The sequence below is a fragment of the Neofelis nebulosa genome, chromosome 6 (genome assembly GCF_028018385.1).
Source record: "Neofelis nebulosa isolate mNeoNeb1 chromosome 6, mNeoNeb1.pri, whole genome shotgun sequence".
Lineage (NCBI taxonomy): Eukaryota > Metazoa > Chordata > Mammalia > Carnivora > Felidae > Neofelis > Neofelis nebulosa.
The window spans coordinates 51027366-51044135 of NC_080787.1; the positions used below are offsets into that span (position 1 = coordinate 51027366).

Genomic DNA, 16770 nt, shown 5'->3' on the forward strand with positions numbered 1-16770 from the left:
GTGTACCTGATATATAATAGTGTTTAATAAATATTTAATAAATGAATTAATTTTTGTACAGGTGAAAAATTGGCTAATTCAGACACACATGCCCATGCAGACACACATACACACACACACACACACACACGTGCATAATCTGTCAATTCACTATACTGAGATACAATAAAACTCATACTGATCCTGGAGTTAAAATACTAGCATTTTATCCTAGGCTCTCCTATTATCTATGATGCTGGCAAATACACAAGTTCTGTTAAAATCAACTTCCTTTTGTTTAGAATGAAGTCCAATATGCCAGAGATACAGATGGCATATCACGGCTATGTAACACAACCAGTTCTTTAGAGTTTAATTACTTTTTTTTTTTTCAGAATGCTGCAATCTGCTTAATGGGCTTCATAATCCAAGTTTAAAAGCATATCATATTTTGTAAATGGCTTCTAATTAATTCTGATAAAAGGCCTTTGAAAACATACAGCATTACCCATATTATTGTAAATGTATAAATACAACCTGGATATTTTACATACAAATATAATATATTTCTTCTGTCATAAATGGGTGAAAAAATCATTGTTCTATGATATAAGATGCATAAGGAATTTGATACAATATTGTGTAGTGATGATTTAAAGCCAGGATTTGTAACCCATGCAAGAATTGAAAGCAATCACAAGATAACTATTGTGACTCCTGAGAGTGATCATGGGACAATTAGTGTCAATGGGGATTATCGTTATTTTAGCATTTTTGGCTCCTTCAAAGAGCTTTGGTTTTTTTTTTCATTAGCATATAATTTATTAATAACTAGCTACAGCTCCTTGGTGGCTCTGTGTTGAAAATCTTTTATTTATTTATTGAGGTATAATTGACATATAATATTTTATTGGTTTCAAGTGTACAACATAGTGATTTGACAGTTGTATACATTGTAAAATGATCACTACAATAAGTCTAGTTACCATCTGTCATCTTACCAAGTTAACACAATATTATTAAGTATATTCTCTATGCTTTATTCCCTAGGAATTATTTATTTTATAGCTGGAAATTTGTACTTATTAATCCTTTCACTCATTTCACCCTCCCAACCTGCCCCTCACCACCTTCCTCCTGGAAACCACCTATCTGTTCTCTGTGTCTATGACTCTAGGGTTTGTTTTTTAGATTTGACCTAAAGGTGAAATAATGTGGTATTTGTCCTTTTTTGTCTGACTAAGTTTACTTGGCATAGTTAAGGGCAAATTAAGAGCAAACTCAAAGTTAAGGACAACTAAAATGGAGAGTAATGCTAAAATAGAACCCTCAGATCCTGGACCCCAAGTTTTGGCTGAGATTTATGAATAGGTAAAATGTGCACACTCAATTCTTCAGAGAACAGAGGCTACAAGGAAAAAAGGAGGATACCTTTGTTTATTGAAGAGTCAAATATGCACTTGGAGCAACTGAATCAAAACATGAAAGTAAAGGTTAATAATCAGACATTGGTAATATATTAAGCATTTTTTAATAAGGATTGAATCCAGGTAATTATGAAACTATATCTGGTAGCCAAAAATTATTATGAAGTACAGATTTTGGGGCCTGGGTTAGACCTCAATGATAGAGTTTAAGGGTCAGTCTGAAGGGTTGGAAACAGCAGACAATAGGCAGAGATTCGGGCAAACAGGGAATCCTGCAAAAGTTATCCCACACAAAGGTGAAGACATAGAGGTTAGAATTGGAAAGCATGACTCAAAGGTTGAGTAGCGGTTGTAGGGGTGGAAAAATAAGTGAATCCAGGGTGAGAGGGTCTGGGGACCCAGACTGAGGCATATTCACTAGAGAATTAGATCAGATTGATGGCTGGGCCTGGATCAGTGCTAAACTCCAGAATGGTCTAAATGATTCCCCATTGCCTGGATAGCTGCAAACCTCAGGACCAAGTAGGTCATATTAACCAAGGAATTATAGTTACACATACCCAAGGAAGTGCACCTTTTCTGAACAGAACTATTATGGAAGCTGCAGAAATATTACCTCACTGATTTCAGTATCAAAACCTACTTAACACAATTATTTTATATGCAATAGATAATTCTAAGCCAAAACTCTTAAAATATTTTTAGATAATAATACCAGAAAATTGATATACTGATTATTTAAATTATTTTTCTTATATTTCAGTTTTCCTAGCAGAAAATGAGCAGAATGTGGATATTTGCAAGTTAATATTTAGTAGAAGGAAAAGGCTGAGGAGAATTGATTACTGCCCTCTAGCAAGCCCTTGGGAATATATTCTCACATATTAACTTGGCTAGACCATGACTTTCCCAGAAAGCATTTACACAGAGAAGCCCTTCCTTTCCTGAACCAAAGACGTAGGGAGAATAAGCACTGTAAAGGAACATATCATCAATCTTTTTTTCTTTGCCTCTGTGAATTTGTCAATTAAAAAAAATTACTAAGGTAAAAATTACATTTTGTAAAGTACATACGTTTTAAGTATACAGACTGATAAATTTGTAAATATGTACATACCTGTGTAACCACAACCCAAATCAATAAGTATAGTAGTTCTAGCATTATTGGATCTAGAGCATCCTTTATTCCCCCGTTCAGTCAGTAAGTCCCAAGAGTAAAAACCATTCTGATTTCCAGAGCTGTGGGTTAATTTTATTAGTTTGAAAATTCATATAGGTAGAATATATATTTTTAGTATTTAACCTCTTCCCCTTAATAGGCCTATGAGACTGATTCATATTGCGTGCAAAGCTTATTTTTGTTAATAGCTGTGTAGTATTCTACTGTATGCAGACAATATAATTTATTTATCCATTCTATTATTAATGAACATTTCATGTATTTTCAGTTTAAATCTATTATGAAAAAAACTTATATAAACATTTTGTCCATGGGTCTTTTGGTGCATATTAGTATTCACTTTTTGGGAGGCAGATATATACCCAAGAATGAAATTATTGGGTTATATGGTATACATATGTTTTCTTTTAGTAGGTACCATCAAAGAATTTTCCAAAGGAGTTCTAGAAGTTAATACTTTTATACTTCCATCAACTTTACATCCTCATTCATACTTGGTAGTCTCAGCTTTTTTTTTTTTTTTAAATGATCTATTATGTTTTGTAATAGTATTTATCACAGTTTTTAATTTGTATTTGTCTAATTGCTAATGATATTGAACACATTTTTGTATGTTTATCAGGCACTTTGATACCGTCTTTCATAAAGTCTCTGTCAAAGCTTTTGCCTGCTGTTATAATTAGGTTGGCTGTCATTATTATTATTATTATTATTGATTTGTAGGAATTCTATGTTCTTGATATAAAGTGTGGTGTTTAAATGGGGTATCTCTTGATCAGATGGGGACCCCAGATGTGGGGTGATGTGCGGGTGGAAGCCAATGGCGTTGAAGGTTAAAGAATTCACTCACGGCAGAACAAAGGGGATAGTTTATGGAACACACCACAAAGAAGCAGCAGGCAGGACAGTGGAGAAGAGGCTGTTTGCAAGGAGATAGTGGGAAGGGACTATTTTTAAAGGGGGAAGATGAGTGGTGTGCCTGGGTGACTCCAACGGTTGAGCCTGAGACTTTGACTCAGGTCCTGATCTCACAGTCTGAATTCGAGTCCCCACTCAGGCTTTGTGCAGACAGCTCGGAGCCTGGATCCTGCTTCGGATTCTGTGTCTCCCTCTCTCTCTGCTCCTCCCCCACTAGGGCTCTGTTTCTATCTCAAAAAATAAAATAAAATAAATAAAAAAATAAATAAAAAATAAAAAAGTAAAGGGGAAGATGAGGAAGTAGGGAAACTAATGGAATCTTCCCTTTATTGCTATTTGTGCCTAGATGTAAGTAGCCCATTGGTTAGCTAGGGCCTAAGGATATTTTGAAATGGGTCACCCGGTGGACCTGTTTGCATTCAGCCAGTTGGTCACTATGGCCCTTTCTACATTCCATTGCTCAAGCCTGTTTGACTAAAAGCAGCCTATACATGAAGTAATTGTCAAATGTATGTGTTGCTAATATCTTCTCTTAGTCTGTGGATTATTTTTTGAAGTATTAATTGTATCTTTTGTTAAACCAAAGGTCTTAATTTAAATATGTCGTTTATTTTTTCTCTTTATGGTTAATGTGTGTCTATGCATGTGTGAGTGAAAAAAAGAGAGAGAGAGGAAAAGAGAGATCCTATTTAAGAAATTTCAATCATCCCAAAATCATGAGTCATTAAGCTATTTTCTTGTATAAACTTGATTCAACACTGATGAAAACATCCCAAAGCTGGAAGATTTATAGTTTCAGATATCAAGATTTATTATAATGCTGTAGTAATTAAGACAAAGAACCAGAGGTACAAGTATAGATATGAACCAAAGTAATTCAAGTCATATAATGGAAAACACAAACAAATTCAGGTATATACTTACCTGATTTATGGCAACCCATGAAATGCCTGATTACTCCCCTTGGTAAAATTTGAAACTAGCCTGCCTTCAATTACAAAAGAGACAGAGGCCACTGCCTTTTGAATATGACTGCCTGGTTATTTTTGCAACAGTGTCATATAGTTTCTGAAATGCGAGATATCTACCTTCATTCTTTAAGACCTATGTAACTAGATGGTAATTGACCCTCCATGAAAAATAGTATCTTTGTGCACTGCCACAAGAAGTTTATGAGAATGATCTGAATTAGTAATATTACTTTACATTTGTATGGTATGTCTAAGTATATTAATCCCCTTATTAAAAGCATGGAAATAATAAGCATTTCCTTTTGGATTATAATGGATAGTGTTAAGATAAGACTGCATATAATCTCTTATTTAACATCATGACAATCCAATTAGGTACTCATTTGTCATTAACCTCACTTTTCAAATAAGTAAACTGACACTTAAAGACATTATATAACTTACCCAAGCTTGTACAGTTTGTAAAATTCAGTGTCCTGATGAGAACCGGATATTTGGCTACATGGTGTGCCCTTGCTTTAAACAATACTCTGCAGGGAAGATTTGCTCTATGAGGAAGTCAGTGCAAGGAAAATGCTTACAAGAGATCCAAGAATTTACAGCAGACAAAGGGTGAGTGTATAAAGCTAAAGACCGTGAAGATTGCAAATCATGATTGTGGAGGCATTTCTAGTTTAGAATCCAGACAACGTCATCAATGGACCTCACCCATCTTAAACTTCCACATGTTAAAGGAGTTGCAAAGATTAGCTGCATGATTCAGTGGAGCCACAATCAGATAACAAAGCCACAATCAGATACTTAAATGGAAAGAAGCCCCATGGCCCAGATAAGGGAAGAAATTTATCAGCTTTATTACATTCATACATGCAATCACTCAATAAATATTTATTGAGGCATTACTAGGAATCATGTCCTCTTTTAGACACTGAGGATACATAGAATAACCAAACATAAACCGCACAATATCATGAAGTCTGCAGTCTAGTCCCTGCAAATAGTATATTCAGTGCATTTATGGCAGCTACACTATAAATGCCTGGCACTTTGAGATTATGGGAATGAAAAGATAAATAGTCCGCTTTCCTCAGGATCTTCTTGTCCAACAGGAAATCCACATGCAATATGGGAGCATTCTATTAGAAATTTGCCCCAGAAGTTACGTAGCAACAACTAACTGAAAAGTCTGGGTATACTAAATTTTATTATGCTACATACTAAATAGTAAAATATTAAGTACTCCAGATTTTATCTGAGCTAGATGATGATGAATAAATAGGACTTTAACAGCAAAGAAGGATGGCACAGACAGAAATAATCTTTGAGAGGAGAAAAACCACTATGAAACTAATGTAATCAGATGTTTTATTATTCTGAAAATTTGTTTTATTATTCTGAAAATTATTCTGAAATATTATTCTGAAAATTTATTATCTGAAAATTCTGAAAATATGAGTGTGTGGCCATTTATATTGAAATCTCTATCTACATCACATACTGGTATTGTTGCAGGATTTTTTTTTTTTTTTACCACAATACTTGGGATTCATTGTCTCGTGCTTTGAAGAATGGAGAAGTAGACACAAAATGAGCAGCTGGTAAAAGTTTATTAAAGTATAAGATCAGAAAAGAAGAATAGTATGAAAGTTCTCTTTAGAAAGAGGGATATTTGAAAGTGAATGCCCAAGGACTATAGGCAAGTGTCTTTGTTTTATAAGGTTCTTGTCAGCTCCTCTTTCCCTTCCCCCTTGTTTATTCTCAGGTTCTACCCTTAATGGCTGGACAACTCTTGCTGGGTTGTCCATTCCTGATTGGCTCGTTTCCATTGTATGAGGGGTTGTCTATGGCCATGCCTTTCCTTGTGAGTCATAGATTTTATGGTTTACTTACTTTTAGTCAGGTCTTTTGTTAATTCCTGAGAGAAACCTGAGGGGGAGTAGGTGGTGTCTGTTACATTCTTAAGAGGGACCTTACGCCTTGGTGGGGGGAGGAGGATAGTTTGCTGTGGTCAGACATTCCCATAATTGTTTCAAAATATATCTTTTTTCCTCCCAGGGACCTCAGGTCCTAACTTTCCCTCTCTGCCAATTTTATCCTATCTTTTCCTATTATAGGATCTTTTTCTTTTTTCTTCCCCCCACCTCCCCTACTGTGGATTTTGCTTTGTTCCCTGGAAGAAAGAAGACATTATTACTTAATAATAAAGTTTTCCTCAGATCTTTCCTGAGAAAGGTTTGTGGAATATTTCAGGGGACAAAGTAAGATAAAAAGTGTATAGTCATGAGTTATTTTGTATTATGTGCTGAGGTGAAGGAATATGAAATAAAAATAACAGAGATTGGAGGCTCGTTGAGACTGAATTTTCCAGTCTTGCCAAAGAGTTCATAATGAATCCCTGGGAAACAGTCTATAGGGAAGGAGGACTAACCATTCAAAAATCGCTTAGTGTAGCCATACAAATACTTTTGTTGTTGTCAATGGGAGATTGTATTAAGCTGGAAGCACACCAGAGCTCATTTATAAATCCTTTAATATTTTGCAGACAGAAAATTTTGGATGATTTCAGAAGTAAAACTCACAAATTACTGAGCCACTTTTTTTTTCTCCCACATTGTAAAAAGAAAGCTGGAAAAGAATTCTGCTTCTTCATCAAACCAGCATGGTTTATATATTGGGACTGTATGATTTGTCATTTATGTCTTCCTACACTGTTATTTATAAAGAAGACTGTTGATTCAATCCAAGTCAAGTGTTTATGGAAACTTAATTGCTTTGGTTTTATCTGCTGGTCCTGTCAATTCCTGGCATTGCTCTACCCAACACAATGCTGTCCGTATTTATATCACTGATGTCTTCATATAGAGTTGCTATCCAGCTTCAAATATGGTTTTAAAGGAATTTGGGAAGTGTTGGAAAGCAAAGAATAACTTGATTTGCATGTGAGCCCCAAACATGGATGCCAGTTGGCTGCTTCTGCTCACATCTCTCCTATTTTCATACATTGTTCTTTTTCTGTTTAAGCTTCTCAGCATAGTAAGAAATGATCTGCAGTGACTTTTTTTCTAAAACAAAAAATCAAGACACATTGGTCTAACATATGATATAACAACATGATGGAATATTTTTAATTGGAACTATCCCAGAAAACCCTCAAGAGATAGATGAAGACTAATGTGTTTGTAAGCACATAATGTTGATTCAAATATATGCATTTAAAAAAAACTATAAAAAATCAATTATTTTCTTAAAAAACAACATATAACTGCAGACAAGGAAGAAACAAGGATCTATGTGTTAAACATGACTTGAAAATGATGCTTGCACAAGAACAGATATACACATTATGGATGTAACACCTGAGGGCAAGAATCAACCTCATAATATCTTCCATGTATGCCTTTTTGACTGCACTACACACACACACACACACACACACACACACACACAATTCCAATTCAAAGACTTCATTCCCATTTTCTATTGGCCCCAGATCTCCTCTCTCTTCTCTTCCCCCATGGTTGAACTCTTACCTACTAAAGACCCATTTGAGGCAAATCACTTGTTCACATCACTCAGGAAAATTGTATTTATGCTTCAGTCTTTTATGTTGCAAGGACTCAATGACTCTAGACTTGCCTGGAAACGTGGGCCCACCCATTTAAAATTTTCTAGACACTGTGAAATCCAAATATTTGTCACACAGAATAAAGTCAAATTAATTTTTTGAATTTGATTCTAATAAACCTCCTGGATGTCACAGCCCTTTGAATTTTTCCCCCTCTTGTTCTATAATTTATAGCTCCTGTAGGGGTGGAAGACTTTTCCCTTTTTCCCTTCTAGAATCTTTGGTTGGTCTAATAATTACATTGATATAAGACATATTAACAAGAACAAAACAAATTTCATATGTACTAGAGCCCCATAAAAATATGAGACTCATAGGCAATTGAGGTTTTATATTCCTTCCTGAGCTCCTTGGACAAGGGAGTAGGAGTCTGGGGCTTCAAAAGGAAAGAAGACAATTCACAGGAAGATAACAAAAGCAAATGTTTGGTAAACAGATGTTTGCCCTGCCCATGCAAATAACTCTTTCTGATATAAAAATTTATCTAAGGTAATAGCTCTTTTCCTGCTATAGATCACCTATCTAAATTCTTTTAGGCAGTTAAGAGAGAGAAAAGGTTTTCCTGCACCTAATGGGTCTTAATTGCCTTCAGTTCAAAACCACATGACAAAGTGGCACGTTTTGGGGTCACATATTCTGTCCTCCTGACTTCCATAATCTGGAATGAAAGTCAGTATACATTGTTCTATTCAGCTTTATTTTAGTTCTTTGCTTTTTGTGATGAATTATCCCAAAGGTAAGTGACTTAAAACAATACATACTACCTCTCACGATTTCTGGGGGTTAGGAATTTGGGAACAGATTAACTGAGCAGTTTTAGTTTAGAGTTCCTCATTGATTGTAGTCAGATGCAATTATCTGCAGGCTGCAGGCATTTATCTCTCTGATGACTTAACTGTTTCCAAGTTGACTCATTCATAGACTTACAAGTTGGTTTTATTTGTTGGTGGGAACCTTTATTTGTTCTCCTGATTGGCCTCTCCACTGGGGATGCTTGAAAGTCCTTAAAATACTGCAGCTATTTACTTCTAACAAGGGATTCAGAATTATAGGGAAAGGCTGCAATAACTTGTGTGACATAGATTTGGAAGTCATACACTACAGTATTCTACTGGTCTCAGAAACTAGCCCTAATTCAGTTAAGGAGATCACACAAGAAGATAAATAACAGGAGGTAAGCGACTGGTGAGCTGGGACATGAGTCTTCTCCTGCCCTCGAACTGGGACTTTTATGACCAGGACTCCTGGTCCTTAGGTCTATAGACTTAGACTGGAACTACACCACCAGCTTTCTCAAATTTCCGGCCTGCAGATGGCAGATTATGAGACTTCTCAGCCTCCATAATCATGTGTGAGTCAATTCTTCATAAATATATATATGTGTGTGTGTGTGTGTGTGTGTGTAAATATCTTTTATAAATCTCAAAACAAAACAAAACAGGAGGCAAGGATTGTTGGAGCCATCTTGGAGGTAACTGTTATAAACCCCTAATCCCATCCCCTTTTTAACTCTATATCTAGTTTTTCTATCTCCAGCTTAAAGGATTGTAATTTCCCTCCAGTTTTCAGGAAGATATTAGGAGGAAGCTGGAGGTATAAAAGTCTGTCCCTTCTTTCTCAGAAGTCAAAGTGTTTAAACATTTTGCCTAAAACATAAATGGCAGAGGAAGGACATATAAAATGCACTCATAACCCCTTCCCAAAATTCCTAAGCAATGCAAAGTGCCAAAATCATCTGAATCGTTCTAAAAGATTACTATAGAGATTTAGATATCATTAATTTGTATCAGTCAGGGGACCAACATGAAACAAGGCATTCTCAAGTAGGGTAATTTGAAAAGAGTTTAATAAAGAGAATTTCTGGAGGTGGGGGGGGGGGGAAGGGGGAAAGAGACCACTATGAACAATGCGATAACCAGTAATAATAAGTAAATTTATCACATCTAGCCTGAATTCATGAGGGGAAAGTGGAGTTATAGGAAGCTGGAAAGTGAGAAAGAGAGCCATGGGGAAAGGGCAATCTTAATAGGAAGCTGTGGCCTTGGGTATAGGAACACAGACAACTCATGAAAACCTTTCTTAGAGGGAGATGAGGGAATAAACACCCCTGACCTTGGCCAACTCAACCTGAAATGAAGTTCTGGAAAGGTTCTTGATATATAGACAATTATACAAATATGTGTGTTTTAATTTCTCAACTTTAGTTCCTTGTGATACCCAGCCATATTTCCTGTCCTTGGGTTATAAAGAGAATTATTTTCTGCTTCAAATCAATTCCCAGTGTGCACTTAAGGTAGTTTGTGTAAACTTTAGTTTGGGTTCCGAACAACAAAATCATCTCTGCCTAAAACATACGCAACATCCATTCTTTTACTGTGCCTCAAACTGTATACCAAATGTATCTCTTGTTAACGTGGAATGGGAACTAAAATGGGACACGAAGCAAATGTTTATCAGTTGAGTTGGTGAAGAATATTGCAAAATTTACCAGGTGAGTGACAGAAATCAGTAAGGCTGTGTTAAGAACCAGGTGGAGAAGAGCCTAATTCTGCCAAAAAACAAAAGTTTGGGAAGAAGAAGAGTTAAAGGCAATAGCTCAATCTGAAATTAAAGGGTTGCCTGAAGCAAATACAGGTGTGAAAGCCTGTAGGATAGAATGGCTGAGAAGTAAACTGGAGTGAGGATGCCCGGGTTTGATTCCTGTGGCTGCTTCTCACTAGGATAATTGCCACTTAACATCCCTTTGCTCTAATTTCCTCATTTCTATACACAGGTAATCATAATTCCCACCTCTCAGGGTTTCTCTAGTGATTACGTTATTCTAATGCGTCTGAAGCATCTTGATCAGTTTCAAACACCAAATACTAGTTATTTTTATCATCATCATTACTATAAATCTAGTATCCATTAGAAGTCATACAACCTGAAAGAAGAAAGGTATCAAGAAAAATACAGGAAATTTTAGTTTGAAATGATGATTAAATACCATGAATAAGTAAACATGACACAGGTGTATTTATTACATAAACAGGATTTGGTGTCTTCCAACATGATGCACTCATTCATTTAATGGACATTGACTGAATGCTAATTCTGTGCCAGGTGTGAATGCCAATTCTGTAGAAAATGATAAAGACATAGTTATGAACAAAACAATTGCCCTCTGAGAATGGAGACTGCATTACAATGACTTCATGGCTTCGGGAAATAGATACAGTAATGAGGACAAAAAGAAGAATGTGACACAAGAGGTCAATAAGACAGGGTGATAATCCATGTTGAGGTATATGAACTGGAAGTAGATTACCATGAAATTTTGAGAGCATCCTAAAGCAATGAACTTGAAACTTCTATGTACTCTAGCTAAGCTGTTTTCTCTATGCAGGTAATACACCACTTAAAATGATTCCTAAATGTGTGTGCTCAGACTTGTGATATTTCAGTGTGAAATTTACACTACTCAACAGCAAAATGAGAAACAAGTAAGGACAATGTATTGAGGCCTTCATAGAAATAAGTTATGTTAAATATAAAAGAGTGTTCTTTTTTCTAACATGGCTGACATGTGCTGTTGGTGTTAACATTTTTATCTGTAATGAAATTATAGTAATAGTAGATGGAAGATTTAAAGTTGTTTTTAAAGCTTAGTAGACACAGTTGACAAAATGTAAATTTGGCAACTCACTTGATCTCCAGACTTCATTTCTCTAAATAGTTTCATTTCTGTGAACCAAACCATTCATGGGAGCCACTAGCATAAAGACTGTTAGATCAATAGCCAAAGCAGATACCTATTTATGACTTTTCTCTGAATTAGCCAAGATAGACTTTTGTTTTCTTATTTTTAAAATAAACAAGTTGGAATATATGCTCCACAAATTTTCTACTTGAACAATATGCCATGTTGAATTTTTAGCATTTCTCCACAGTCCCAAAGTTGTGTTGTTAGGAAAAAAATAAGCGAATGAGGGGACAAACTTCTAGTCAATGATAGAGCTTTAGCAAACCAGAAACTAATGTACACATTTTACTACTAATCACAGATCATCTTATTATTTTTAGCAGTTATTGAAAAATAAACCTGGCAACTCCAAATAATATAAGAGCTAAAAAATTATATTGTTTCTTAAGGAAAATAGTACTGCTCAGTGCTATAAATTATTTTTTTTATAAATTATTTTTTTAATAAACCCAATTCATTTCAGAAAATGGGAAACACTCAGAAGTATTGAATTTTTTCTTTGTGTTCTGCCAGAAAAATTCAAACAGTAAATGATAAACTTCAAAGACTAGTGAATTTTAATTTTTAATATAAATGTAAGAAAAACATTCTTCCAGTTTTTCTGCCCTTTCTAGTTCTGCCCTGATCTGAGTCCTTTCTAGTTCACTTCTTGCTGTTTGACCATTAGAGAATTATTTATTACTCCCTGTACTTCCCCAGATACCCCTCTTCCTTCAGCCTTCACCAAGCCTGACAAATGGACAGGCTATTCCCTATGGGTTACATAGCACAAGTATCAGTACTACCTAGATCTTCAAAATCCAGAATCTAGATGAAAATAGTGGGCTAAAGAGAGTGTACAATGCTGCAATTATGGTACAGGAAGAGGAAGATATTCGAGATTATAATTTGATGGAAGAATAGAAGGCAATCAAGGCCAAGTATCCTCCGGTCATTGGGAAGTACAAGTATACGGATCATACAGCAGATGTCCCATTACATGCATTTGGAGATACTCTGGAGGAAGCATTTGAGCAATGTGCAATGGCCATGTTTGGTTACATGACAGATACTGGGACTGTGGAGCCTGTCCAAACTCTAGAAAGAGAAAACCAAGGAGATGACTTACACTCTCTTCTGATTCACTTTTTGGATGAGTGGCTTTAGGTGCTGATGAATTCTTCTTACCCTGGGAAGTGAAGGCACTTCATACGATCAAAGAAATTTCAGATTACAGTCAATTGGGTGGGGAGAAGAATTTTCATTGTTCACGTAGCCTCAGGGAACTGAAATCAAAGCAATAACCTACTTGGCGATGCAAGTCTATAATGAAGAGAAGCCAGAAGTCTTTGTGATCATTGACATTTAAGATACCAAAAAGACAACAGCAAAACCCCCCTCCTATGAAGAACTGTTTTTTTTCCCCTCTTCTTTTTAAAAAAGATACCATGATACTATGATCTGTTGATATATGGAGATTTTCATAACAGAACTTTTAACTTAGAGTGTGACTTTCAGAAATGGAACATTAAGGGGCAGCCTCGGTTCACGTTACCCAAATATTCCAACTTTAAGGAATTCTTCAGATGGCAAGTATGGCATCTCATCTCTTAGTTCCCTGCTAAAGAAGCAGGTACCTCTACCTTTCCAATGGAACATAAGCCACCCTGACTGGTCCTCAAAGGGATCAATGATGTAAGCATCAGCCTGAGATACTCAACCTTGCATAATTGAATCCATTTTGAAAAAAAATAATAACAATTTGAGAAATCCTACAACCAGGACTTTGCTTTTTTTCCAAATTGGTTAGCACATATATTTTCTATATGTACATTAAGAGAGGTTGTGTTTTAGATTCCTGTTGGACAAAGCCATCCTGAATTCCGCCTGGTTTTCTTAGAAGAAATAATTATAGTTGAACAGTTGGAAGACTTCTCTAGAAAGAGTCTTGAGTTTCTGTCTCTCTCTCAGGAGTTTTTAAAGCACTAGTATACAGACACTGTTCTATTTTCCCATGAGAAAAATTCAGTACCCTTACAAATGGGCCCTTCCTTCTAACATGTGATTTTATATTAAAGCCACTATATTTATATAGTTAGAAAAGAAAATAACTGTTTTACATTTCTTTGGGTTTTTTTTTTAGTTACCTAATTTCTTCATCGCTGGAAAACCATGTTAAAAATGACTTGAGTGTTTTCAAAGTAAAACAAACAAACAAACAAAAAATGATGGGCTCTAACTTTTACAAAAAATACTTACAGGCAGATTGTGACTTATTTTAAGCATTATTTAAAATAAGTGACTTATTTTAAGCTCAGGATAAGCATCAGAAAATCACAAAGCAAACATGCAATGTGTTATGCTTCAATAATGTCAATACTTGTGAACCTGCTTTATGTGTTATCATATCCCATACAGGATCCCCCAGTGATTCTTCATAGCTTTTATGAAACATTTTATATTCTTAGTTAAAAAATCACTTCCCTCAAAATTTGGAACTGCCTACCTCTTTTTTGCATTTGCCTCTGTAACCTCTTAAACCTCATTTGGAAATCTCTGCCTTTGCGTTTGTTGAGTAAATCATTTCAAAGCTGCTTCTGGTAAGGGTGGATGAGATAACACAAGGAGCATGTTTACATAACATGTAGTCATTTTTCACCATTTTTTTTTAAACTGTAAACTGAATTGGCTCTTTTTACTTTATAATTACTTTCCCTGTTTGTTGGTGTTGGTACCTTTTATTTTTATGCTCAAAATATTTGCTGATCTACGGCTGTCAGCTCATATTGGAGAATGAAGCCCTTCAGACGCTAACTGGAAGCCAGTATGCAAGGGCGGGGCTTAGCCACTGGTAAACTTGACCATAGAGTAATCACACATCAGAGTGGCTTATCTTTTAGATACCCAGGTGTTTACCTGTCAGGGTCAGGTAAACCGTGTTGATGGAGAAGGGTATCTCATGGGATGCTTAAGTCCAGGTATGGCTTCTCTTGTTTTCCAAAGTGAATTCCAAAGTGCAAAGAAATTTTAATGCTTATGACTCTCTTTTTACTTTTGCTTTCTCCCTCCCCTCTTCTGATTTTTTTGTTTGTTTGTTTCTGATTCATGCACAACCAGTAAATTATTCCCCATTGGTGGGTGGTAACAATAATTGAAAATTCAGTTTTATTGTCTGGTGTTCTTGGTTGATGGGAGGATAGAAATCTAGTTTCCACTAGGTGGGACATGATGGAGACTCCAGTTTGTTAGTTATTTTCATTTATATGTCTATTTGCAAGCTCAGATAAATGAATAATTTCATGCCTTCTAGTGAAGGAATGTGAGAGTTTTTGTTTGTTTACTTGTGACCCGAGGCTGAAGTTACAGAATTGCAGCTGTAAACTCTATATGTGTATTTATACACTTGAGTCTGTGTGTCTATAATCAAGAAGAACATTGACTTTCATTGTGTGAGTAGGAAATGTCTTCCTACCACCAAAATTCATGAACAAATTATTATAAAAGGGATGCACATGACTATGCAAAGTGTGCTATGTGACAGGCAAATGCACAGAGAAATTAAAGAGTTAATTTTATTCACTCTATTGCAATAGGGAGAGAAGGATGAGGAAAATCTCAAAGAAAAGGATGAGTCTGGGGTTTTACAGAGACAAGCAAACAAAGGAGTCATAAATGTTATGAGAGTTGTGAGCAAGGGGGAAAAGTGTCTTATCTCTAAATATGTGAGAGCAGGATGGTCCTTTGTGATTAGCCTCCTCTCAACACACAGAGTGGGGAGGGGTGGTTCTTGTATTGTTGTATTCCAGGAAGATGGTGCTCAGATAATATTCAACATTGACAGTTACATGTATTCAGTTAATCTCTTAACATGTTTTCATGTGACAATTCTCATTTACCTACCTTCCATGTTTTTCTCTGTACGGTAGAAGTTAGGATATTCTGATTAGAAGTTATAAATAGTACTGTTCATGAAGTTTATATGAAGAACAACACTGACATGTGTATACGTTCTTTTTTCAAGGAGAAATAGAATACTTTTACCTTAAAGCTTCAGTTTGTTCTAAAATATGAAAGCATATAGAGCAATTAACATACAAAGAAAGGTAAAACTATTCTATCACACCTGAATCTGAGTAGAAGCAATGATATAGATAAATGCTTTTACAAAGTTTGCTCAGTTCCAACGGGCTTCCTCTTTGTTTTATTGGTTAATGCCTTCCTTTCCATTAGGAAAGATTATTCTTTACCTTCTATGTAATGTGCCTAGATAACAAAGATTCCTTTTCTTACCAGAATTATTTTTAATCATTTCAAAGAGATAACACCCCTATCTCCCTATTTCTGTGAGAGGTAGGAGCTTAATTGTGGTGGGGTGCCTTGCTCCAAGTTATAAAACTACTTTCTGTCATAAAGATGTGAGAAGTTTATTTTTATTTTGAAAAAAAAACTAATTAGCAAACAGAGATGGTTTATGACATCCCCCCAATCTTGTCCAGTACTTTTCTTCTAGCTCACCCCAGCCCTTAAAAATCCTACAGCCCTCTGCTTCAGTGTAATTGAATTGACTTAGTTCTGGTCTCTCCCCCTATTGCAAAAGTCTCATTTTCTCCCTTATAATAATCTTTTTGAATAAAAATCTGTCCTTACTAAGTCCAGATTGGTTTTTGATATGACATAATTACGTTTGTGTAAGAACAATGATTTTCTCTTTAAAAAATATTTAAACACCTTAAACATCACAATGTGGAGCCCCCCCCCCCCCACACACACACATACCCCAAGGGAAAAAATAATCTTTTAATTTAAAAAGTAAGGGACAGGATTGGCTGCTGGCATTCTAGGAGCAGGGAAGAAGATTAGAATTAGAATTCTGATTTACTATATAGAGATTACCATGTAACATGCCTTCTTTTTATTTATTTTTTATAATTTATTCTTGCTCTGTGCTT

At 35.5% G+C, this 16770-nt stretch overlaps 1 pseudogene; it reads left to right on the forward strand.

The window, feature by feature from the left end:
• The first annotated feature begins 12679 nt into the window (after positions 1-12679).
• On the forward strand, positions 12680-13209 carry LOC131513445 (protein archease-like; annotated as a pseudogene).
• Positions 13210-16770: the final 3561 nt, after the last annotated feature.